This window comes from Arvicola amphibius, chromosome 7 (assembly GCF_903992535.2).
Source record: "Arvicola amphibius chromosome 7, mArvAmp1.2, whole genome shotgun sequence".
Lineage (NCBI taxonomy): Eukaryota > Metazoa > Chordata > Mammalia > Rodentia > Cricetidae > Arvicola > Arvicola amphibius.
In genome coordinates this window covers 134,119,245-134,146,485 of record NC_052053.1, presented here as the reverse complement: position 1 = coordinate 134,146,485, position 27,241 = coordinate 134,119,245, and the positions used below count along the sequence as shown (strand labels likewise).

At 39.6% G+C, this 27,241-nt stretch overlaps 1 protein-coding gene across 1 annotated transcript in view; it reads left to right on the top strand.

Moving 5' to 3' along the window:
- Positions 1 to 27,241, top strand: part of Crppa (CDP-L-ribitol pyrophosphorylase A) — a 254,540-nt gene that overhangs the window by 153,054 nt on the left and 74,245 nt on the right.

Below are 27,241 nucleotides of genomic sequence, written 5' to 3'. Positions count from 1 at the left end.
ATGCAGGTTTTCAAACTTCCAACAGCAGGACCGTGATTCTGGTAAAGCAAATGCATGTCGATAGTACAGAAAATGGTGTCAGGACCCGGGGAGAGGGTTCACTAGGAAAAACTTGAGCATGTAAGAGTGAGAAGCTGAGTGGGAATGCCAAGACTCTGTGTAAAAAGTTAGTGCTGCAGGGTGGGTATGCAACCATGATGCTCTTAATGAGAAATGGAGGTGGAGATAGGAGACTCTTCAGAAACTTTTGTGCCAGCTACCTTGGTACACACGGTGATAAACAAAAGACAATGCCTTTTGCCAGGTCAAAGGAAAGGACTGATACCTGAAATTGTCCTCTCTGTCCTTCACAGGTGTGCTATACCCCAGAGAGCATGCATACACCCCCATACATGCACACACACACGCACACACACACACACACACACACACACACACACACCTAGACTTACTCATCTCTTCATGGGCTGTAATGGGTTTAACCTCTCAACTATAGGATGATAAAAAAACAGATGTTTTAGAGAAAAGGTGTAAGCTCTGCGGTTTGACCAATTATGGATCTCTGTAATAATGGACATCAGTTACAAAGGAAAACTTCTTTAATGAGCGGTAAAGCTACATTTACCTGTGGGTAAAAGAAAGGATAACCATTTACAGTACAGTTAGGGATTACATTTGTTTAGCAGAATGGCAATAGTAGGTTGTCTCTAGGTCCAGGACTGCTCTACACACAAATAGTTGGCTAGATTTATGAGAATGGCAATAGTAGGTTGCCTCTAGGGTCCATGATTGGTCCAGCCACAGGTAACTGACTAGATTTACAGTGTCAGACATAAATGTCCTCATATTAATCAGGCCTTAAGCCCCAAAAGACAGTTGGCAAGCTCGGCCACAGTAGATATATCTTATGATGTGAACTCTGTACCTAAGGCTCAGGAAAATTGTGGAAGACAAGGAAGAAAGACTCTAAGAGCCAGAGCACCAGTGTGCCTACTGCTAGATAGTGTCTTCTTGATATGGCAGGAAAGCTGCCCCCAAAATTACAACAGTATGGCTGCTAGAGTAATGCTAGCAACAGTTGACATAGCAGTGGGGCTGGGGGAATTTCACATGGTCTCACCTTTAGATAAAGAGCAGCATTGGCTGCCGAGAGAGGGAAAGCCAGTTTTATTTCAGGGAGGAGTTCCCTGATAGTTTATCCAACCGTAAATAGTCAGCCCTAAACATATGTACATAGGAGCGACACAGAATGGCCTCGGTCGGTTGTGTTCTCAGTAGATGTATGTGTACATGTGTGTACATACATATATGCATACGTAACAACAGTTAAAGTAGAAGTCATGCATTTGAGAGGGAGTAGGAGGCATATGAGGAGCTGGAGAGGAGAAAGGGAGGGGGTAAAATGATGTAAATACAGTGTTCATGTATGAAACGAAACCAAACAGGAAATGTATACGCTGGCACATACCAAGGTATACGCTGGCACATACCAAGGTAAGGTAAGGCAGCCCACATGCGATTTCCAGATTTAGTATACAAAAATACTTCAGGTAAGTTTGTAAGTATGTTCCAAATTGGAATTTAAACTTCAGATATTACTAAAGTCCTCTATTTTATGGCAAATCCTGTAGCATCTTGACCCATGCCTAACGGCAGATCTGAAACTGGAAGACATTGTGTCATTCTCATAACACTGGTGATGAAGTGCTTTCTCCCTTCCATGTTATTTATGCACTTGCAGTGCGTGCCTGGCATCTGTATTCTGACGGAGCACAGCACTCAACTAGAGAAAGGCATTTGTGATTATGCTGGTAGCAGTAACTTAGTTAATGGAAGGCAAGATGCTCTGCCCCTGACTATCTCTGTGTGAAGGAGTTCATCAGAACCTCATAGAGAAGTTGGAATTACATTTTTGGCATACGTAGAGTAATCTAGACACAGACAGGTCTAGATCATAGGTCATTAGACCTGTGACTACTTTATATTATTTTTGAGTTCTCATTTAGATGATTTAGTAAGTTTGACAGTTGATTTTGGAATGATCTGGAATTAATAGAATAAATTGCTGACTTTCCAGGTATTTACAGATATCTAAAATTACACGTGGGTAGAAGAGATAGAGATGGCTCAGCGTTGCTCTTGCAGTGGACCTGAATTTGGTTTCTAACATTCATGTTGGACAAGGGATAAACACCTGTAATGCCAACTCCAAGGGATCTGTACGCACATACAGACATGTTTGCACATGTGTGTAAAAATACAAATAAATCTTTAAAATTTATATGTGGGCAAAGCAACAAAATAATGTATTTTTGTGTACACCTACAATTTGTGAAATTATCTTAGGTTTGTCATTAACCTGCAGGTATATTTTTAAATAGATAAACTTTATTTAAATGTAATGATCATCATCAATACAGGCATGGTGGGGCATTTGCAGCACTATGTGGAAGTCTGAGGAAGGAGGATGACAAGGTAAGACTGACATTAGCTTGTCTCTGCGAGTCCTTAAAATGTCAAGACCATTGTATAGGCACTATAGGCTCCAGTGTTCTTTAACCTGACATAGCTATAAGCATTGTTTCTGAAATTTGTAACTACGACCTTGGTTATTTGTGGCACATTTTAGTTTGCATAGGGTCCTGGAAATCTGAGATGTTGAACCTGTGAAGTTTGTGACAGTCAAGCCAACCAAGGCCTGAAGAGATGCATGTTCTTGCTCAAAGGCAGATAACTGATTGAGTCTCTGTCCCTGATCAGAAATGTTTCCTATTCAACGCACTATAATCTTTGGTGAGAGTGTGCAAATATGGTAGGGATTATAAGTAAATCATTTTTCTATGTTTGCAACAGAATCATGAATGAATACTGCCAACACCACACTGTGCAGATGTAACGTAGAATTAATTTATTTATTAAGAAAGAGCATATCCAATCTCTGAAGTCTTCCGCGCTCTGTGATTCACATCAGGAGGAAAGTGTCTTCAGGCATGACAGCCAGCTTTCCAGTCAAGAGTAGAGCTGTCGGGTAAAGCATTCCCTGTAGTTGTAATTCCAGAGCCATAAATAATTCTGGGTATTCGATGTGTTCCAAATATCATGTGACTCACACGTGCATTATAACTTGCTTATATGCAGTTTGAATTTAACTAGATATATTGAGATTTTTATCTACAGAATTTAGCAGCCTTGATGCACTATTACAATACCCAGCATCTCTGTGTGCTTTCAGGCTCAGGTGCAAGTAGGTTATCTACAAGTCTCTGTAGCTGAGAGAATTCCCTGGTTGGAGAATGTTTTTGCTTGAAAACAGAAGAAGCATCTGGAATTCACTGCTTGCTCTCAGACAGATCTGTGTGACTGAGCTGAGACCCTCAAAGCCAGGTTTCTGTAAGCTACCGATGGTAGGGCGGAGAAACAGCCTGTGAAGTTGTTCGGGTACTTTTCCGGGATGGTGGTGCACACTGGTAAGCCCATCTCGTGGGTGTCTGGGGTAAGAGGATCAAGGGTGTGAGGCAGTCTTAAAACAAAATCTTATTCTTTATTATTTTAAGCCAACTTTGCTATGGTGGTCACTAAGTTGTAAAATATAAAATTTTACTGGAGGAATGTGTTTTGATTATCTGAAAATTTGTGTCTGATATAATTAAGAATTTATTGAGATCTAATATCTAAGGCATGAATGTTTTAAGCCAAGAACAGCTATTTTATTGATGTTTAAAGTATTTTATAGTAATTCTTAATGTAAATATTTTTAAGTATACATTATCTATAATTTTTATAGATGAACTATAATAAAGCTTTTAAGGTCTATAAACATAAGTCCTGTAGTTTTCTACTCTGTACGTGTATTTTGAAACCTCAAGTACTTGAGGTAGAAGCAAACATATGGTCTCCAGGTTCAAGAATTTAATGAAAATCTGACTGGTTTGATGAATCAATGTTTGCTTCTCTGCTAAAGAAACAGCCATATAATGTTTGACAATATCTGTCCAGATTTTAAGTCCCATATGCTGCGTTTGTAAAATTTAGACCTCAGAAGCATTGTGTGAAGCTAGCCATGGTAGAACTCGCCCATAGTTCCAGTGCCTATGAGATAAGGCAGGAAGACTGAGTTGAGAGCAGCCTGATTTATATAGTGAGGTCCCATCTCAGCCCAGCAAATAAACCACCAAACAGAGTCAAATGTGCATGGAAGAGATGGAGAGCTGGCAGTCTGCCTGCTCTGCCAAGTGACAGTCTGCAGGTCTCACTCTCATGCAGGTCAGATCTGAAACATGAATCTAATTGTTTTTTTCCCTTTTTGTTTTATGACCATGAGTTTCAGTGTACTAATTTTTTTTTATTTCACTGATAAATGATGTCTTAGCGTTAGTATGTACTTCAGTATAGTTTAGAGAGGGAGTGCTACTTTTCTCTTAGACATCACAATAAAATCAAAATGGAAGTCAAACAGAGGAGAGCTAGACATAGCCAAGAAGGGGGAAAAAAGCGATCGTCTCAACATAGGGTGCTTGGAATTTAGTCTACAGATGTTCGAGATTTTATTTCTTCCTGCTCAGCAGTCTTCTGTTAGTTTTGAGCAGAGGCAGTGGGAGTCTAGAGAGGAACACCTGAGCTTGTGAGCACTTTCATGGTTGGGAACACTGGAAAGCGCTGTGCCGGTTGGGAGAGCTGCAGAAAGGAACTGAAGGTTGGAGTTTAGGGTCCATCACCCTGGCTCTGCTTCTGAATTCCAACTTTTAGCATTGCTACCGATAAGGAAGTCATACAGTAGAAACGAAGCTAATAAAGCAGATCTGTACATTTTTGTTTAGTAATTACTTGTGAGCGACATATGAAAGGCTTAAAAATTTCCCAAACAAGATATGAAACTAAAAATTGAAGCATTGTAACAACATTAAATTAAATGAAATTATGTAAATAAGTCTGTTTACAGGAATCCACAAGCCCTGCTCAGAGGAATTAGACTCCTTCCCCCGTTTTTTTTTTTTTTTTCTGGATGTGGGATGTTTATTAGATGAAATATTTTTCACTCATTAGTATTACTTGGGCTTTTTTAATTTAGAGTTAGTCATTTGGGAAAACATGAAGGACATAAAAATAATGTCTTCAAGTTTGTCTTTTCTAGGAGTTTGCTTGGCTCACTTGGTAAACTCGAAAAACAGCAATAAGATCAGCTTCTTGGGGCACATCCAAAGGAAATTCAGTATTGGATACATTGGTTGGTTACGTTTGTTTTTTATGAAAAGGAATAGGTTATGTATGAAAATGAAAAGATGTATTCTCTCAGGAAGTGCAATGTGGAAGATTCTTGAACTCATTCCTCTGGGAATGTATTTCATCGCCATTTACTGTATAACCAGTGTGGTAAGCCTGAGAGCAGTTTCACCTCAGCTGCTGGTGACTGTCAGTGTCTGGGTCACTCACTGTCAGTTTGCAGCCACCCTAGGTCCTCTTAGAAATGATCCCTGTATCCCTCAGTGTTCCCTGCATCCGCTGTGGTCTGTGTGTCCCCTGCATCCGCTGTGGTCTGTGTGTCCCCTGCATCCGCTGTGGTCTGTGTGTCCCCTGCATCCGCTGTGGTCTGTGTGTCCCCTGCATCCGCTGTGGTCTGTGTGTCCCCTGCATCCGCTGTGGTCTGTGTGTTCCCTGCATCCGCTGTGGTCTGTGTGTTCCCTGCATCCGCTGTGGTCTGTGTGTTCCCTGCAACCGCTGTGGTCTGTCGCACTGGGAATTCAGTCCTTCCTTCTATCAGGACCTTTTCACAGAGGGTCTTACAACAGCAGAGCAAGTGAAGGAGACTCCCAACAAGAGTAAACTCCCACTCTTCCTAGCCTTCATAACTGAGCTGCTTTATTCTGTAGATAGGAGGCAAGTTCCCAGACCCCGCCCTCCCTCGGGCAGGGTGTAACACACAGGCATATACACTGGGTGTTGGCGACTGTTGGAGGCCACATCAGATTCTGCCAACCACAATACCAGTAAAGTTTAATATAATGGACCGTGAGTTAATTTATTGGTGTTGCCATGTAAATTCAGGTATTCACAAATGAAATAAGTCTATAAATATGTAAATATGAAAACCATCATTAACATACCTATGAATGCATTTAAAATGTACATATTCATAAGTGCATATGTGTGTTTTCTACCTGGCCATGTGAGTACACTGGTAACATATGTGTGTTTTCTCACTGGCCATGTGAGTACACTGGTAACAGCTCGGTATGTACAGTGGAGTGTAGAAAGCCAAAAGATAGAAACTGAATTTTACATTTTGTTTGTGATTACTTTCAGTAAGTAAAGCCATGTTCGACACACTGTAGTGGTAGCACTACTTTTTAGTTTTATATTTTACTGAGGAGACTGGTAAGTTTTTAAAAAATAGAGAATAGCAAAATGAACATATTCATCCAAAATTTTGTGTTTTTAATTTTCAACCCTGTGATGATTTTCAAGTCACTTAATTTTTTGTCTCAATTATAAATACCTATGTCCTCTTAGGTAACAAGTTTAAATTAAACATACTAATAAAAATAAGTGTTTTAAATGTAAGTCATGCATTCAAAACAACCCTCAAAGGCATCCTACTGCATTTAAGCTTCGTGTGGCTCAACTCAAACTTTGGATTTTCAATTTTCCTTTGAATCTTTCCCTTCATCCTGAGTCCAGTTACCCAGCTTGCTTACTGAATTACCACTGTCTACTGCAGATCCCCACCGCACCTCGTGCAAGGTCGAGCGAGTTTCAGAGTGGCTTTCAATCCTTGTGAGGTTCACAGCTTGGGAGATGAATAAAATTTGCAATTACAATGGTATATATATATATATATTTTTGGTTTTTCGAGACAGGGTTTCTCTGTGGCTTTGGAGCCTGTCCTGGAACTAGCTCTTGTAGACCAGGCTGGTCTCGAACTCACAGAGATCCGCCTGCCTCTGCCTCCCGAGTGCTGGGATTAAAGGCGTGCGCCACCACCGCCCGGCAATGGTATATATTTTTAACATAATTTGCAGGTTTGTGCTAATAAACACATTCTCTCTCTCTCTCCCCCTCTCTCCCTTATTTCCTACCTTCTTCCTATCACATTTATAGAGAAGGCTTATCTATAGGCTGTTTGATATGATTGATAGACAGAATACATTAGAAGAGTTGGCAAGGTCATGGTAGTGTTTACTTGACTGCCAAGCCAAGTCATGTGATGCAGGACAGCTTCTCTGTAGGAAGTGAGGAAGTCCTACAGAGGCCTGCTGTACATATGGTTATACTAGGCTTAGAGTTCTTAGAAGTTAGGAGAAAAGTCACAGGAACTTGAAGGTAGTTGTACTGTAGTACAGCTATAGTCCTATAGTCCTCCCACATGCTTAGGGAACTGATGGGGAGAATAACTTGAGATCTCATTGAAAAGCTGGGAGATGGTTATTAACAAAAACTTAAGTATATTATCTCAGATTTGTGGATTATAGATAGTCTGCTTTGTTCAACTCAACAAGTTAAAAACACATTTCAGTAGTGAAGTACAAATACCACAAAAATCATAAAAATAATGTTAAATATGTGTTCTTTAAATAGATTGAGAATGAAATACCAATATTTCAAAATATAAAAATTGTAGTTACTCAATAATAGTTATTTACAAAATGTTTCTGTCATATGCTTTTATGAAACTTCATTATTTTCCCATACCATGCCACAATTTAAGAATTCTTTTTAGAACATTTTGTCAATGCAGAATGCACATATTTATAGGCACCTATAATCCTTCAGTTATATTCATGAGGTCTGAATTATCGCAAAATAATTCCTGTAATATAGTGATGTCTCGTTTGAGAAAGTTGAGATCTATTGCTTTAAAGCATATAACCCAGTAGCATGAGTTCCAGAGGCTGGGAAAGCATTTTCTAAAAGTAGTTGTAAGTCAGAAGCACACAAGGAAGCTATGACTGACAGCTGGTGATCTTCACTAGGGACCTCTGAAGGATTTACTGAAGGCAGACATATCATTCAGAGTGATCTGATTTCCTAGAAACTGCCCAACACATACATACCTATATATTATTGGCTAGGTTCTACACAGGAGAGAATACATGAAGGTTTTTTTTCTCTCTGCATTCATTGGGACACTGCTTACATACATTCTTTGTCTATCCATTTTCTGGCAAATTTTGTAGTTACACAGATGGCCAGTAACTGTTTTGATGTGGGATTCCCCTCTGTATGCTATGAATATGTTTTATTACTATTGGTTATTAAAGAAGTTGTTTAGGCCAATGGCTTAGTAGAGTAAAGCCAGGTGGGAAATCTGAACAGAAATATAGAAAGAAAGTAGGTAGAGTCAGGGAGACACCATGTAGCTGCCAAAGGAGAAAGACATCAGGCACCAGCCAGAATTTTACCTATAGTCCACAGCCTTGTGGTGATCCACAGATTTTAAAAAAAATGGGTTAATTTAAGATCTAAGAGTTAGCTAGAAATATGCACAAGCTATTGAACAAACAATGTTGTGATTAATATAGTCTCTTTGAGATTATTCATGTCCAGGCTGGTGAGAAATGAACGAGCAGTCCCTGCCTGCACTATTTCAAAAAAATGTTCAATATCCTTAAACATGTGGTAAAAGAAAATGTAGAAGGAATGGCAGGCTGTATCCCGCCACCCGGATAGCTTTACCCAAAATAATTACACGGAAACTGTATTCATTTAAACACTGCCTGGCTCATTAGTTTCAGCCTCTTATTGGCTAACTTCTCACATCTTGCTTTAACCCATATTTAGTAATCTATATAGCACCACGAGATGGTCGCTTACCAGGAGAGATCTTAACCTGTGTCTGTCTTGGAAAGGAGAAGCATGGCGACTGCCTGAGCCATCTACCTCATTTCCTTCTTCTTGTTCTGTCTACTCCACCCATGTAAGGGCTGGCCTATTAAATGGGCCAAGGCAGTTTCTTTATTAACCAATGAAATCAACACAAACAGAAGACTCTCCCATATCAAGAAAATGAAAACAGCTCTGAGATACCACGTGTCTTGGTCAGGGTTACTATTGCTGCCATAAAACACCATGACCAAAACAATTTGGGGAGGAAAGAGTTTATTTGGTTTGTTCTTCCACATCATTGTTCACCACCAGAGGAAATCAGAAAGGAGCTCTACAGGGCAGGAAGCTGGAGGCACACAACAACCCTACTTAGCTGTGATCCTTTCAAATAAATTCTACATTCTAGTCAGATTGGACTCAGGCTGACTCTAATCACCGTCTGAAGGAGAGGACTTGAGAGTGCCACACAGACAGGGTGAGTGCATATTTGCCACGCCATATAGTGTCCCCTTTCTCTTTTAAACTATACACAATTGTATTTTTCTTTTGAGCTGAATTTTAATTATCCTCCCATTTATGGACAACCAACAACAACAGATAACCCTGTGATAGTGTGTAGAGTTTTCTAGATATATGCCCAGGAGTAAAATAGCTGGGTTATATGGTAGTTCTATTTTTAACTTGTTTCTTTTCTGAGACAGGATTTCTCTGTTTAACAGCTCTAGCTGTCCTGGAACACACTTGGTACACCAGGCTGGCCCATTTTTAGCTTTCGAGCAATCTTCCAATTTATTGCCATAAGTGCTGCATTAATTTTCACTAATCAGTTGTGAAAAAGTGTTCCTCTTTCTGCACATCCTTCCCACCAGGTATGACCAGATTTTGGGATAGCCTTTCTGACTCAGGTGAAGTAGTAAGAAAATCCCTCTGCAGGACAAGGCTGCAGGCAAGCCTGTAGGGCATTTTCCTAATTAGTGTTCAATGGGGAAAAGCACAGATCAATGGGGGTGGGGCCACCTCTGGTGTGGTGGTCCTGGGTTCTATTCAAAACAGGCTGAGAAATCTCTGAGAAGCATTTGGAGCCCAGAAATTTTGCTCAGTGGGTAAAGCGCTTTCTGCCAAGCCACCCACCTTCATTTAATCCCTGGATCCCACACGATAGAAGGAGAGATCTAACTCCTAAAGTTCTCCCCTGATTTCCACATCCACATTCTGTGGCATGCCCCTTGTTCACAGCAAATTAAAAAGTGTAATAAAAATTATGTTTTGATGTTATGGCAGGGAATATACTGTTGTGGAAAGAGTAGAGTTGCTAAGTATAAGGCCACAAGAAAGCTTTCGGGTGAACACACAGAGAAAGGTTTTTAATGCGCCTCATGCATTGTGTGTTCAGTCTCTTTTCAGTGAGAGAGCATTTCTGGCTGGCTTATCAGTGAATTGTCTTAGACTCTGATAGAACTGTTCACGTTTGGATTTTAAGTAGGACTAAGTTTTGCCAACTAAACGTGGGCTTCCATTTAATTGTGCTGTACTCTCCACTTTAATCCTTTGATCCCTTTATTACGTTTCTGACTCCATATTTAAGATAGATACTTTGATGCAATTAAAGGATTTTGTCTCTCCAGGGAGGGTGGTCTACTTTTTGTTTTTGATTTAAGAAAATCCTGTGTTAGCCCAGATTTAATTGTATTTTCTCACCCTGTGAGTAGATACAGACTAAAGCCCTTGAGAAGTTGCCTCAAGTTCAGTTGCTGAGTTCAATCCTGAACCATAGAAGAATGATTAGGCATGATGTCTAAATCTACCATTCTACCTGAGAATGACATGATTATATTGTTTTCTCCAAAAGCATGCTAATCCAGGGGTGAAGGTTAAAGCTTTAACATCATGACTTTTGACAGCGCTTTCAATAGTGAGAAGCATTTCATCCCGAAAGGACTGTGACACACAGCACAGTGGGTGGGGTCTCTGCAACACAACACAGTGGGTGGGGTCTCTGCAACACAACACAGTGGGTGGGGTCTCTACAACAACAGTGGGTGGGGTCTCTGCAACTGCCCACAGCTTTCTCAGCCAGTTTGTTCAGCTTGAATTTCTTCATGGTTTTTCTGTGGAGAAGTTGATTTTTGGGGTAACAGTGCTGAGCAGGGAGACATTGTATGCAGGAGTGGGTTAATGCTGTTTGTCAATAGCTATCAAGGACAAGCATGGTTTCCTTTGCTGCTCCCTTACCCATGATGCCTCTGCAGATGAAACAGGACAACCCTACTTAACTGTGATCCTTTTATCTTATTAAAAAATACCAGTTCAATGACAAGATTTTAGATGTTGTTGTTTTAATACACTGAGAACACTAGGTTTTAACAATATTATCCTTGGGATTTTCTTAGCCAATAATATTTTAAGTCTAGCATCTCACCATGCATGGTTTTTACTTCTTTAGGATGGCACTAGAAGTAGCTATTGGTCCTTCTGAGGTATGGCTGAGTGCATAGAGCCTGTTGGGTCTAGCCCAACTTGTCTGTACATTCCTGAGAAGGGGAGTGTGGATCGAGGAAAGAAATAGACAAGAGACAGAAGATAGAGTCAGGAGCTCTTCCATTGACCACTGTAGCAAAAAACCTGAGTTCATTTCTCACAGCCCTTATATACCCTAACCAAAAGGGGAGGGCACACGACTTCCATGATACAAAGAACAAGCAAGCCTAATTACCTACTTATATCTCAAAACACCTGGTAACCACACCCTGTCTAACATCCTGCTGTCTGGCCTTTGAGGAGCAAAGCATCCAGTAGCCACATCTTTGGTCAAATATTCTGTTGTTTGTCTTTCAGGGGTAAGAATAGGTCTGAACTCTCTGACTTTCAGTCAAGATGGAACTGATCCAAAACCGCGGGCCTCACAGCACTAAGCTTCTGAAACACCATGGAAGTTGCTGGTTTCAGCCACAATATGTATTGGACAAAGATAGAAAGAAAGAAGGGAGGGAGGGAGGGAGGGAGGAACACAAAGCAAAATAGACATGTATCCTAAGACAAGAGAGAAGAGAACATTCTCATTTTGTTATTTGTGAACTGTGGCAATTCCTGGCTGAAATGAGTAGCAAATAAAGACCAGGCCCAGGGCTTGATTCCACAACTGTGTGTAACTTCAGCTGCAGGAGATCTGCCTCCTTCTCATGGCCTCTGAGAGCAACATGCATATGTGGTGCACATATAACACATATATACATGCAGGTAAAACACCCTACATTTAAAATAATAGTAATTTTTTAAAAAACAAAATACCAAAAGCTGGTTGTGATTTTTTTTTCAAAGAATTCACCAAAGTTAATTTCACTGCTATAGACTCTCTGACATCAACAAGCAGAAAACGAGAAACTATAATTTTTAAATTTTATTTCAAATACAAAATTGGAACAGGCTTTGTGAAATTCTTTCTCCTCGACAATCCTGATTTGGATTTAATGACATTATGAAAACTTGAAGACTTTAGTTTTTGGTTTGGTTCCAATAAATTAAAGGTGCAATCGTAAACTATCACCTCTGATTCCTATTCTGTTTGAATTTTAGTTGCTTGAGCAGGCTTTTGCAGTCTGATGTCAGTGTGACTGAGGTCCACCTTACTCAAGTCATAGACAGTATACTTCTGGTGGTTATGGTGTTTCAGAGGAGAAACGCACATAGAGATTTAGAGAGAGTACTAAATTCACTCTAAAGGTCATGTTTAATGTAGACTAATAATGGCTTCCAGTTGAAATTTTTGATTTTTTTCAACTTTATTGAAAAGAACCTTGGAACTAAGTAAAAACATCACTCTTAACCAAAAGTCTCACAGATGATATTTTGTTGATTTAGAAAATAGATATTTGCCATAATTTCTGAAACAAGTGGATTTTATTCCAGTCTTAGCATTTATGGTTTAATGTTTTTCAATAACAGACTTACAGAACAGCATTGAAAACACACAGTTGGGTGCATGGCAGACATGCTGCCAACACCACAAGTTGCTGTCAGTAAGCAAGTTGCTTGTTTTAAAAACTTAAATCCTGACATTGTCCAGAAAGTTTTAAGAGATTTATGTAAAACTGTCATAAAGTTGAACTGTTGAAACTTGTTCACAGAAACGTTTTGACTTTTGTTAATGCTTTACATCCTGGGTTTATATTAAAAGCTCACACACAGTAAAAAAGGAAAAATGCCCACACCTGACTCCTTGCCCCACTTTCCTTCCTACTAGCAATCATGTACGTAGGAACCTTTTGATTCATGGGAAAAACACCTAACTTCCTGAACTCTGGTAACAGAGAGAAGAGTGAGCATCCATGTTTATTTATTTATTTAATTTCGAGATTAAGACATTTCCCCTCAGTGGCTTTTTAAGCACCTTTTCCATGTATGCGGAGTGCACGCTGGATCTCTTCTGGTGCCATTGTTAAACATTTGACTTAGAAAGCACACAAGTTAGTGTCTTCACAATAGCCAACCAGATAGCTCTTACTTGCCTGCTTCAGTGCACCGTTAGTCACACAGAAGTCTATGTCTGTTAGGAAGTCCAGGCAATTTCTCCCACTGCCACTGGACGGGGAGTTTATGGATCAGTTCAGTGAACTTCTGATGGGATCTCTTTTAATTATGCCCCAGGACCAGGCTGGTAGATGCACTTCCTTCACCCCTCCAGAAGAGGGCACATTCCTCTCATGAGCAGCTTCTTAGCCAGCCCTTTCCAAGGGGTTTACTACAGGGTCTGCTTTGTTCCGACTCTTCCTTTTGTACCCACCTTCTCCTTTGGCTGATGTCAGAGGAAGCGCTAGTGGTAGCAGCTACAGCAATCTGAGGCTACTAACACAACTCCATCCTTGACTCTTTATCTTATCAGTTATCTTAGAAATTCCAATATAGTACGCTTGTTTTGCTCCTGAAATATAACAATAAATTTGTATGAATCTTTAGCTATGCAACATGAAGATTTCTTGAACAAAATTATAATTCAAATTATTTTTAAGATTTTATATTTATGACAAACTTTGCTCTATTTACTGGAGAGAGATCAAGGTAGCATGACTCTTTAAGCTAACTTATGTGATTGATGAGCTAATTGGTTTGACACTTGGGGCCTTGTTAGTGTAAATTGGAAATAGATAATTTATGCTGATTTAGATAGCATAAGGGAAACCTGAAGATTTAGGCATTTGGTTTTGGATCCAAATGCTAAAAGTGCAGTTGTCCTTTCTTCTGCTCTCATCTACTCTTAATCTGCCTGTGCTAAGTCTCTTGATGATTCATCCTCAGGCATTTCAAAAATAGTATCCAAGGTAACCACTCTGTTCAGTGTACAGTCCTTTGCTTGTGCCTCCCCAATATGCTCCCTCCAGTACTGAGTCTAAGTATTCTTAAACGTATTCATAAAAATATAACATACTTTCTGATTCAGTGGTGATGGCTCAAAAGGTATTCTTTCTACTAAATAATCAAAAGTAACTTGCCCTTACCTGAAGCCAGGTCAGTCAAGCTCATGCATTTTAACAAGGGTAGAATGCAGGATGCATTCCTCAGATACAGTTGTGGTACTGTTCTCTACAAGACGGATGCTATACACACCCATGCAAAGGTCATTGCAGTCTTGTGATCTAGGGAGTAAATGAGAAAACATTTCTGTCCATATGTTATAAAATTTTGGTGCTTATGTGATAATTTTCTATGATGTTATAAAGGGCCAGATTTGCAGGGTGCCTTAAGCAGATTGTTCTAGGACTATTGTCAACCAGTTATTTTTAAGTACTTATGAAATGTACTGTAAGTCATATATTGCTAGAATAGTTTCAAACCTTGGGAAACATTGACAAAATTTTTTAAACATTATATTAGTAATACCCACTTCCCTTCTCTTCTTTCCAGCATACTCCCTGGGCAAAAAAAGAAAGCTAAAGTTCACACAATAAATATCATTCTTGTTTCTATTATATTGGAAGCAACTGAGATTTTGAAAAAAAAACCCCTCCTGTTTCTACTATGTCTGTTAGGCTTGCCAAATTCATCTTTTCCCCAAGAGAAAAAGCCAGAGCTTTAATGTGTTTATAGTAGCGTACTATAGTATGTAGCTGTCTTGGCAATCTTGGCTTTGATTCATTGCTGAGGGTGTTGTTCCAACTTGCAGTGAATGTCTAGCGATCTCCTCTTTTCTCACCCAGACAGTTCCCATCTCCCATATACTTTTGCTATAGTAGTCTTGATAGGGCCCAAAGTGCTTATTCATGGGTATCATCTTCAACACAAGCCTAAATAGGGTGCTTGGGGGTGGTTTGTGGTTGTTGTTTTGTTTTCTGACTCCTGATTTATTTGTAGTATCCAGAATGGTACTGGCATGGCAGGCTGTTGGTAGCTATTTGTTGATGGATTGTTGTGTGAGACCCAAAGGCAAGTATTTAGAGAGCATCCTAAATTGATGTGTTCTTGTTTTATTTATCATACTCTATGTCCTCAGTTTATTCATTGTGTATTATTGAAAGCATTTCAAATATCAAGAGATTGATGATTATACCACATGCAGGTCCTGCAATGGATTAGAACGTTTATTAAATAACTTTCCTTCAAGTAATTTAACATAGAGCCATGTTAAATAAAAGTGTTAGTATCATTTCAATAATTAGAAAAGAGATGTGTGTCACATACAATCATGATAAATTCATAGCAAACCAAGGGCATAGTTAAATTTTAATTACGTGTCAGAAACATAAAGAAGATATCATACTTAGTATGTTAAGACAATGTTGGGATATGTCTTTACACTGAGCAATGAGAGAAGAAGGCCAAGGATCTTATGTCCAGTTGACCTTGTCCTGAGTTCCCAAGCCAGGGTATGAAGATGGGACAAGATGCAAGGAACTGAGGTAAAGGATCCATGGATCTTTGTTTGCAGCTTGAAAAGAATTGAAGATAACCTTTCTTTGTAGCTTTTCCCTGACAGCTTCACATGAAATATAAAAAGCAGTTGTAAGAAGAGGGCTGCTTGTTCGTCCTGGCCACCCAGCTAGTTTAACCCCAAATAATCACACAGAAACTGTATTAATTAAATCACTGCTTGGCCCATTAGCTCTATCTTCTTATTGGCCAACTCTTATATTAATTTAACCCATTTCTATTCATCTGTATGTTGCCACGTGGCTGTGGCTTACCAGCTAAAGTTCTCAGCATCTCTTTGCAGTGGCTACATGGCTTCTCTCTGACTCCGCCCTTCTTCCTCCCAGCATTCAGTTTAGTTTTCCCCACCTAGCTCTGTTCCCCTATAGTTTTGCTGTAGGCCCAAATCAGTTCCTTTATTAACCAATGATATTCACAGCATACAGTGGGGAATCCCACATCAAGCAACTGTAACAGACACATGTGAAGCTACACATGCATGAAAGCAGAAGTCTGGCTTGTTTACTTTCAAGACTCTTTGACATTTATTTGTTTGGAGGGATCTTTTGCTATAACCTGGTGTTGGAAAATGTAGCCTACTATATCTGAACTTTTTCAATATTATTTACTTTTCTATGTCTGAATGTGTGTCTGTATGTATGTATATATGTATGTATGTATTGATCAAATATCAAACAAGAAACTACAGACAAAATTGTATGGATCTCAAAGTTTTATATAGAGGGTTAACATATTTCTACACACACATTATATATATATATATATATATATATATATATATATATATATGCCACCACAAGTTTAGAAAATTGGGAGAAACCTCAGTTGCTCTCTTGTCGAGAGTGGTTATGTTATGGTGTGTTGCTGTGTTGTAATGAGTGGTCATGTTATGGTGTGTGCATGTGTTCCTGTGTTGTGGTGAGTGGTTATGTTATGGGTGTGTGTATGTTCCTGTGTTGTAGAGAGTGGTTATGTTATGGGTGTGTGCATGTGTTCCTGTGTTGTGGTAAGTGGTCATATTATGGGTGTGTGTGTGTTCCTGTGTTGAAGGCAGTGGTCATGTTATGGGTGTGTGTGTGTTCACTTATAAAACAATGACTATCATTTTCATTTACTTCCTAATGAATTTGATTTGTGTTAAACATGCATTGGGATTTTCATATCTTTGTTTTTATACATAGCCCCTAAACTACTGAGAAAAGTGGGTAAAATCTTGCAGATGAACAGGAATAAGAGTCATTTTGGGTTGATGCGGCTCAGCGGCACCCTTTTCCTGGGGAACAGTTAAGCAATGACAGGTCTCTGTCTGAGTAGGAGCAGCTTGCTTCAGGTTTCTGCACGCTCTGTCTCCACAGACCGTGTGAACATTCTCTGGCAGGACTGCGTTGTTGCTCAAGGGAGTTGATGATATGCCAATTTATTAATCGCACAATAAGTCATTCAGATGTGTATATTTCTCACACTTGGTGAAAAGCCTTGTGATTTTTTTCAAATGTTAATTGATGTTTCAGAAATCGTAAGACATAGGGCTGTTGCAGCTTGATTATTCCTTGTTTAAAAGGCAAATTAGGCAAAACAAACAAAAACAAACAAAACCAACCTTGTACTTTTCATTGAATTTCTATACACCAAGAAACTTTAGAACTTCATAAGTCATTTGAATTTGTAGGAATGTCAATGTTATAAAATATTTACTCGAGGTTCTGTCTAGAGTGTTTTAAGTTCTTTTTACATGTAGCCATTATGATGATTAAATATCTCTCTTAAGGTACAAGAATATTTTTTTAAATACTGTATAGATTGAAAATTGAGCGTTTAGCAGTGTCTTTGGTATGACAGTGTTTATGAGTATATCAGTCAACTGTTTCTCCTTATTTTGAAACATGCACTGCAATCACTGAAAGGGTGAATAAGCTCTGTTGAGTTCTACGTGGAGATGACAGGCAGAAAGTTTTATTGTAATTGTAATAAATAGGGTCTTAATTTCTTTTCATAGAATTAATGTTTTCTTCATTACCAGTGAGACCCTGATCTTGCAAGGTTGAACCTTAGACTCATATTACATAGCATATATGGCTATGTTTTATAAAATTCTTAGAAGAGGACACTAAATAAATTTGTTGGTTCTACTTTTTGTTGGAAAAAATTTATGCTATGATGTTAATGTGGATTTTAAAATTTGAGTAGCCATTGAAGATATTTTTTCTATAAAGCAAAAGCACTTAATACTGTCAGATATAAAGCCAGACATTAGATAAAGCAGGGAAAGTATATTTTATTGAGCAGCTATCTCATAGGAGAGTGACAGACTAAGATCTATCCTTATAAGCAACAGTGACTGAGCATTCTAAAGGGAGAATGAAGGATTTGGGATAGGAAGAGAGTGGGTCACTATTGGAAAAATGCCAAATGTTGGCAAGTATAAGTGTGCTTAGGCCGATGGAGTCAGCTATTTGGCAATGAAGTGAAATTCCATTTTCCTGTGCAGATGATGGGGAGGCGCCTGTTCTAGATGACTTAGTTCCCAAAAAGGTTTTCAGGACCTTGAGAAAGACTCACCTGAGTTTCAGGTGCATATCAATGTCTAAGAGTTTAAGATCAGGGGATTGTCACCAGCTGTTCCCTAGAACAAGTAGTGCATTGGCTTTTCAGTTTTGAGATCTCTGAGACTGTATAGTGTCATTCTAGGGCATGGCTTTAGCTCTCTCAGGCTGGCTGAAGTCATTCTGGGGACAGACAGGGCTTTAGCTCTCTCAGGCTGGCTGGAGTCAGTCTGGGGATGTGTCTTTATGTTGCAGAAGAGTCTTATGTTTGACACAGCTCTATGAGCCCTTTCTGAGTAGGGCGCTGCTCTTCTCACTTTGATACACAAAGTTAAATTTAAAAGGATTGCTAATTTCCCAGTAGAAGAGAGGATGCCACTAATTTGGCATGGAACCATGTGAGGTATTCTTTCCTGAATCGTAGCCATTTCCTTGTGCTGTGCTTGCTTGTCCTGTGAGGCACTGATGAAAGGTACAACAGGTGCTTCCATTTAAACATTGGTGTTTTGAAGCATTGAAGACTGGGTACGGTGGGAAACCCTTCTGCCACCATGCTCGCCTCTCCACCCTGCAGTAGCCTCTGTTCCCAGGGGGCGGGGTTGTTTTCCTAACTAGGTTTTCCTTCTTGCCCCGCAGCAGTCTTCAGACTCAATGGTGCATTATGATGTAGGTGTGCCATGCTTACCTTATTCTGGCTGGCCTGGGGCTGAGGCAGGATTTTTGTTATATTTGTTTGTTTGTTTGTTTGTTTACCTTCAACAGTATTGGTCAAGCCAACTCAGTGCCTGCTGTGTTTTCACCAAAGCAGAATAGTTAGCATTTGGAGTAATTTGAGTAATATGATGTTTCCTCATGTTACATATGATAGTAACACATCGTAAGGCCATGAGAAGGCTCTGCCATGTAATAGAAGCAACATTTTCAGAGTGATCTATTTGACTTTACTATGCGTTCTACTACGGAGGAAGAACAGCAGAAAACATTGCTGCATTTGTATGATCAGAAGGATGATGTGGTAGGACCTCTCCTTATCAGATCTACAAAGAGAGCTTTTTTTTTCTTTTGTATTGGACTCTGACTTAATTCTCTAATGTTGGCTTTGAACTCACTCAGGTGAGTTTTTTTTTTTTTTGTCTGACTTTTTTTTTTTCTGTATATGTTCAGCCTAGTTAAGGGTATTTGTTGACGTGTGAGAAAATAAACATTTATTGATCACTGTGTGCCTGGTACTTTGAGATGCACTTCATTGACCCTTGAGTATACTTTCATGAAGTGCGTGTTGATGGTCTTATCCACTCTATATCGTCAATTCTTAGATACTTTTAATAGATGGGAATGCAGGTTCAGCAAGCTGTCAGTGTCTGTGGTAGCCGGAATGGGCATGAAGGAGGAGTGGAGCACCAGGGAGTGCTTGAGAAGTTGCAGAAAGGAAAGAGACATTTTATTCTGGAACGGCCGCAGCCAGCCCTGGACCAGGGAGGGAGATACTAAAGATAACTGGTCAACTCGAAGATTTCTACACCATTTCTGCCTGTGTTAGAACAATTCTGAATTCCATGGGATTTGACATCATTTATGGCAGCACTCTGAGACCTTCCTCTGTCCTGAGATGATCTCAGTCGGGGATGACCATTGGCTATGGTAGATTGGTCCTGGGACTGCTCTGGTCAGCATAGTGACTGGGAGGAAGAGAAAGATGACATATAGAAGTGCAGGTCAGTTTAAAAAGGAACTCTGATAAAGCAGTCAGAGCTTCATGGAAATGCTCGGTTATATGGGAAGAGTGCTTGGAGTCTCGCTCTGTTTTATGGTCAAATATGGCTGCGGGGGGTAAACTGAAGACAAGAGCAGGGAATGACCAAGGTGTTCTTTCTCTGTTGGTGCCCTCTGCCTGAAGGTGTCATGGCGTGGCTTTGGTTAGGGTAGGGCACCTAATTGTATGTTATCAACAACCTTGTAAACAGCACTTTTCATTTTTCCTTATCTCCAAGATTTGGAGAGGGTGGGATAATCATGCTGGCATTGCAGAAACCTGTCAGAGCGGACTGGGAAATTATTAAGTTGCAACACTCTCCACTTCGTTGTTTTACCTTGCTTCTCTAAGATGTTCCATCCCCAATGGAATCCCTACAAAATGGTGTGTTCTGCTGGTATTTTAGGGAAAATACCACATAAGAAAAACCCCAATAAGCAAAAGTGTTTTAAATTAGTCATAACTTCTTCAAAAGGTTTCTCATGTTTCAGAACATTAAGCTCCGGCCATTTGGTACCGCCATCTTGCTCGTCAGTATTCTGTATTTTGACATTTACTGGGAAATGTGTCTCATTCTCTTGGATCCCATTTGATTTCCCTTAGAAAATTCTTGCCCATGAAGTCAATAAAGTAAGATAAAACATGAATATTTATAAATGTGTAAGTTATTCTTGACACTCAGATTCTAGATTCCCAGGATTCTGTTTCTTCCAATATATGTATAGAACCTGCAATGGTGTGGTTCTTAACTACTTCCTAAAGCCCCATAGACTAGCCTCTCCATGGGTAGCCTATGGTACTCCTGCATGAAGATGGTTGCTAGGGCACTGAAGATCGGGAGTGGCCTTTGCTGGGGATGGGGTCCTGGTCCCTCCCCCTTCTGCTTCTAATGGAATGATGATGTATTGCTAGGGGTTGGCTTTGCAGGTCATGGTGCCTCCTGGTCTCTTTCTCTGTCTGCGTCCTAGCCTGAAGAGTTGGTGGGAAGAAACTTGTGTAAGTGAAGTGTACTGACTGGTTTTGTGTGTCAACTAACATAAACTAGAATGATCAGAAATGAAGGAGCCTCACTTGAGAATGTACCTCCATGAGATCCAGCTATAAGGCATTTTCTTTTTTTTTCTTCTATTTAAATTGATTTTATTGCGCTAACAGTTTTCTCTGCTCCCCTCCCTGCCTGATCCCTCCCCTTCAACCTTTCCCCAAGGTTCCCATGCTCCCAATTTACTCAGGAGATCTTGTCTTTTTCTACATCACATGTGTGTCTCTCTTAGGGTCCTCATTGCTATCGAGGTTCTCTGGGATTGTGATTTGTGGGCTGGTTTTCTTTGCTTTATGTTCAAAAACCACTGATGAGTGAGTACATATGATAATTGTCTTTCTGGGTCTGGGTTACCTCACTCAATATGATGTTTTCTAGCTCCATCTATTTGCCTGCAAATTTCAAGATGTCATTATTTTTTCTACTGTGTAGTACTCCATTGTGTAAATGTACCACATTTTCCTTATCCATTCTTTGGTTGAGGGGCATTTAGGTTGTTTCCAGGTTCTGGCTATGACAAACAATGCTGCTATGAACATAGTTGAACATAAGGCCTTGTGGCACGATTAAGCTCCTTTGGATATATACCCAAAAGTGGTATTGTTGGATCTTGAGGAAGGCTGTTTCCTAATTTTCTGAGATATCACAATACTGATATCCAAAGGGGCTGTACCATCTTGCACTCCCACCAGCAATGCAGGAGAGTTCCCTTTCCCCACATCCTCTCTAGCATAAGTTGTCATCAGTGTTTTTGATCTTGGCCATTCTTACAGGTGTAAGATGGAATCTCAGAGTTGTTTTGATTTGCATTTCTCCAATGACTAAGGATGTTGAACATTTCCTTAAGTGTCTTTCAGCCATTTTAGACTCCTCTGTTAAGAGTTATCTGTTTAGGTCTGTAGTTCATTTTTTTTTAAATTGGATTGTTTGTTCTTTTGATGACCAATTTCTTGAGTTCTTTGTATATTTTGGAGATCAGACCTCTGTCTGATGTGGGGTTAGTTAAGATCTTTTCCCATTCTGTAGGCTGTCGTTTTGTCTTGTAGATCATGTCTGTGAGGCATTTTCTTAATTAGTGAACACTGCAGGAGGGCCCAGCTCATGGTGCATGATGCCATCTCTGAGCAGATGGTCCTGGGTTCTATTAGAAGGTTGCTGAGAAAGTCATTGGAAGCAAGTCAGTAAGCAGTTCCTCTCCATGGCCTCTTCCTGTCCTAACTTCCCTCAGTGATGAACAGCAATGCTAAAGTATAAGCCAAATAAACCCTTTTCTCCCCAATTTGCCTTCTGATCATGGTGTTTTGTCGCAACAATAGAAACCCTAAGATATAAAGAAAGGAAAACCGAGTAAATTGCTTGTTTCCCTATAAGGGGATAGGCACACACAGGAAAAGACTTTATGGTATTTTTATTATTATTATTTGTATTTTCTTACTTCATCAGAGCCCAGCTGCTTCCTTTATATTTAAGCCACTGATACTTAAATGTTTATTCTGTGTATTCTCAAGCTTATATGACCAATAAATTTAAATACAGTAGAATAGTTATGCTAAACTTTATACTTATTAATTATTAATTAATTTGTAGGATCCCGAATGAAGACATGCATTATCCCAAGCGCTGTTAAACATAAATGTTTATGGATCAACATGTCTTCTGGTATTGTGTTGTGTAGACTGTCCTATGAATTTTTGATACATACTTCGTGGAAAGTAGGTATTGACTTTCTTTGAGGAATCATTACTTCCCAAAACATAAAGACTTTTACCTAGAATTGCATGTGGCTCACTCAAATTACCAAAATGTTTGCTTTACTTAAAGCTGCTTGTTGAAGTTAATGGTATTTCAAGAATGCCTTCCCAGTTACCCCAGATCAACCAGTTATCAAAAGCACAGCTATTCCATGTTATTCGTATTCCCATTGGCTATAATGTATTACATTGAATCCAAATTGAGTTGAGGGAATACACAACAGAGGAATTTGAAAAACAATAGTCTTTTCCTCCACTATCTCTTACAACCTTCCAGAAAGGATGAAGGAATACTGAAAATCCTGAGTGTGGAAATATATTATTAAAGAACTATACCTATATCTCAAGCAGCGTCAGATGTTCTTGAAGATACTGAATTGTTTCTTATAGAAGTAGCTGTTACAGTTGGTGAGGATAGTTTTAACAGTGTTTCACATTCATGTTCAGAATTGTATGCTTTTTAAACAATCAACACTAAAAGTCTGGCTCCTTAGCAGAACCTACATGTGATTTTGAAGTTGAAAAGGTTCTTCCCACTTGAGCAAGTTGGGAAAACCTCTTCTCTACTAGATGAGACTGTAGATTGTGGTTAATTCTGTTAACCACAGTGAACCCTTTGGTATTTCTAAAGACAAGAGAAACCTTTGAACACTTACTTGGTATAACATGATGAGACCTGTGGGTTTGGGGAAGACGCTTTTCATTGCCAGTTGTTTCATGGAAACCAAAGAGAATGAATCTATTGAGGAATGCTTATTGTTTAATTATAGTTATATGATTCATTTTGTAACATGGTGATCTAAGCTGCAGTGAAAATAATTCCTTTGTTCCTATTCCCTAACATAGCTTCAAACTCAAGTTTTGCACAGAGTTATAGAATGCAGTGCAGTGCTTCAACATCAGAGGTATTTTCTATTCAAGGTCAACAACTTGAGATAGCCTTTCTGTGTAAGCTTTTCTTGACAGCTTCACATGAAACATAAGGAGCATCTGTAACAGGCACATGTGAAGGTGCACACACATGATAGCACAAGTCTGGCTTGTGTGCTTTCAAGCCTCTTTGACATTTGTTTGGCAGTGTTGGAAAATGTAGCCTTCTTCAATCTGAACTTGTTGAATATTTATTTTTCTGTGTCTGAGTTTGTGCCTGTATGTATGTATGTATGTATGTATGTATGTATGTATGTGTATCACATGCATTCCTCATACCTGTGAGGATCAGACAGAGCATCTAGTCCCCAGGTACTGGAGTTACAGATAACTGTGAACCTCTGTATCCTGTGAATCCTGGAAACTGAGTCCAGGTCCTCTGTAAAAATAGTTGGTGGTCCTAACGGCTAAGCTATCCCTCTAGTTCCTGCCTGTGGACATTTTAATCATGCTTGATAGACTATGCTGAACCACAGAACTATCTACGAGAGGTACTGAAATATACACTTGCCATCTGTAGTATTCCATTACTGTGAATAGTGTGTGCTTTTAGATTGTAGTAAAGACTGCTTAAGGGAATTAGAACACTAATACAAATGGCCGGCTTCGATTGGCTGAACTCTCACGTGCATGAAAAAGCGTCCCCACGCCTTTGTACTTCACCTTGTGTTCTGTGCTTGTACTCTGTGCCCTGCATGCATGCTGGGTTGCATTTCTGCACTCAGTGGAGCCATGCTTCTGTGGGACTACTGCTCATCTCTGTCTCATTTCCTCACACTAGCTAAAATACATTCTTGACTAATTGTTTTGTATTGTGGTGGATTTTGATCTTTGATATTGCTGTCAGGCAGGATATCAATATCAAATTGTAATGTTTGTTTTTAATTCGACCTGGGTGGTACTGGCAGCATAAATATTCATTTTGGGGAAGGACTCTGCCTTTGACTTTGCTGTTGATTCAGATTTTCCATAGATGTGTATGTCGTAGTTCTTCCTGAAATGACGAGATGGCTCATTTGTTGAATTGCTCCCAGCTGGCCAAGTAGGAATTGGACAGCCACAATTCTGTAGACAATATCCTTAGCCTAGTAGAACGTATATTTTGTGAATATGCATTTGAGTTTCTGTCCCACCTGGTTCTTTTCTTAGTAAGGCATGCTCATCTAGCTTTCTCTGCATCTAGCTGGTGACTGACTCTTTGCCTTTCTTCTTCCCAGAATTCCCTTTGTCTTGTCACCCTGCCCATACTCTCTGCCTGGCTACTGGCCAATCAGCATTTTATTAAATAATATGAGTGACAATTTTTTTCAGGGTACAAGAGCACTGTTTGAAAGCTCCCCCCACCCCTCATTTTGTGTGTGTGTGTTTATGAATGTGCACTGCATATATCATGTAGGTGTGTATCATTGCATGTGCACGTGAAAGCCAGAGGACAATCTTGGGCGCTGTCCCTCAGTGGTCATCTACTCTTCCATGTGACTGTTTCTTTCCCTGGAATAGAACTAGCCAAACAGGCTAAACTACCTGAACGGAGACCCCTAGGAATCCGCCTGTCTCTGCTTCCCCAATGCTAGGATTACAAGTACGTGCCTCCAAACCTGGATTGGTTTTTTTTTTCCTCCTTTTTATCAGAATTCTTGACCTCAAACTGAGATCAAAGCATCCCTTCTGCTATTTCCCCTGCCACTTCCTTATGTATTTCTTATCTCCATGGATGCCGAGTGAGGTCAGACCATGGTGTAGTGGCTCGGCTGTGCCAAACTTAGTCCTGCAAATCCCTCAGGTGCCTCCATTCACCATTAATGAATCCCTTAGACTCCTCCGACTGTCATGACGTTCTTGCTAGTGAAATATTCTTAGCTACACTCTTAGCAAGATTTGTCCTGGTTCTGATGTCAAGTATCAGCTAGAAGAATCTGCCTGTGTGAAATCTGGGTGAACCTTGAAGAGATGTGCCTCTGTCCATCAGGGCCTGGGGAGGTGCTATCTGATGTTGCAACATACGGAAATGTTCACATGTGGGTCCCTCATCGTTCATTTAGTCTGCCCTTAAATTATGCCCCTCAGATTATTTTTAGTTATAACTTAAAAAGCTGATGTTATAATCTCTTGTATTTTACAGTTTGTGAACGATCTGTAAAAGGATGTAGAAAATCAGTTGTATATTGTTACATATCATCTGTAAAACACATTTGGGGAAATGAGAAAATACCACAGTTAGATTTCAAATTACTTTAGAGAGAGATATATAGAGGAGTTAGTGCCATTTCAAGTGGATCATGCCACTTCTGAAAAGTTAAGCCTGTAGTGATGAATAAGATTAGTATTTGTAGGAGCACTCTGTGTGCCTACACTCAGATTAGGTCCTTAGAGTCGATCTAATGCTAAGCTTGTAGCGGGATTATTGTACTCTTTCTGGTGAGAAAACAATTGGAGATTGTGGAGCTTTTGTGAGGTCTTGCTGCTAACTGAGGTAGTGTAAAATTGAAACTGGATAGAATTTTCAATCAAGTTAGAAATAGAAGCCTTTAATATTAAAGGGGATAATATAATACATAATGAATTTTCTAAGTATGTGTTCAAATAATGATGCAACAATTTAAACAGTAGCATGGTTTTGAAACCGTGTTAATATGAGTTTTCCGATCTATGGCATTCCCTGAAGCACTTACTTTTATTTTGCCATGTCTCCCCAAATTATTTTGTTTGTTCCAAATATAAATTTGTACAAGTAAGTTACTTAGGTATTGAAACTATGGGTCATCAAACAACACAAGATTGTCCCTGAGGCCCTGGTCAAAGGACAAAAGGAACTTTTGCTCTGTGACCTTGTCCAGACTCAGATTTAGCAAGGCTGGCAACTCTGGAGTCAGTGACTTGGAGAAGCCAAGAATATTGCCTTAGGGACCAACTCTTTGCCCTGGGCTGGGGTCTTCAGTCTTCAGGGAACTGTTATGGAGGAGTCCTGTGTTCCCTTTGCCAGAGTTGTCTGACTTAGTTCTCTGCTGACTATGCCATTTCTTCTGCAAATAGTATATGAGATGATGTTCTTCTTTTGTTCAGCAGATGGAGAATTCTACTTCCTATTACAGGCTTGTTAAAACACACGGGAAATATATATATATATATATAGCTATACTTAAGTCTTTAAAATAATTTGAGGTAGATAATACATCTCAGATTATTCATTTTATTTTAATTTACATGTATTTCTGTGTTTGTGCCTATGCTGGTACTCTGGAGGTCAGAAGAGACCCTTGGGTTCCCCGAAGGTGAAGTTATAGGAGGCTGAGAGCCACCTAACTTAGCTGCTGGGAAGCAAACTCAGGTCCTCTGGATGAACAGTATCTATTGTTAACGCCAGGACCGTCTATCCACTCCCAGTGAGTCTCCGTTTAGAAGAACCTAGAAGGGTGAGATATTTCAGCAGGAAATCATCCAGATCACGATTGCAAAGTTGGACACAATAGCAATGTGGTTT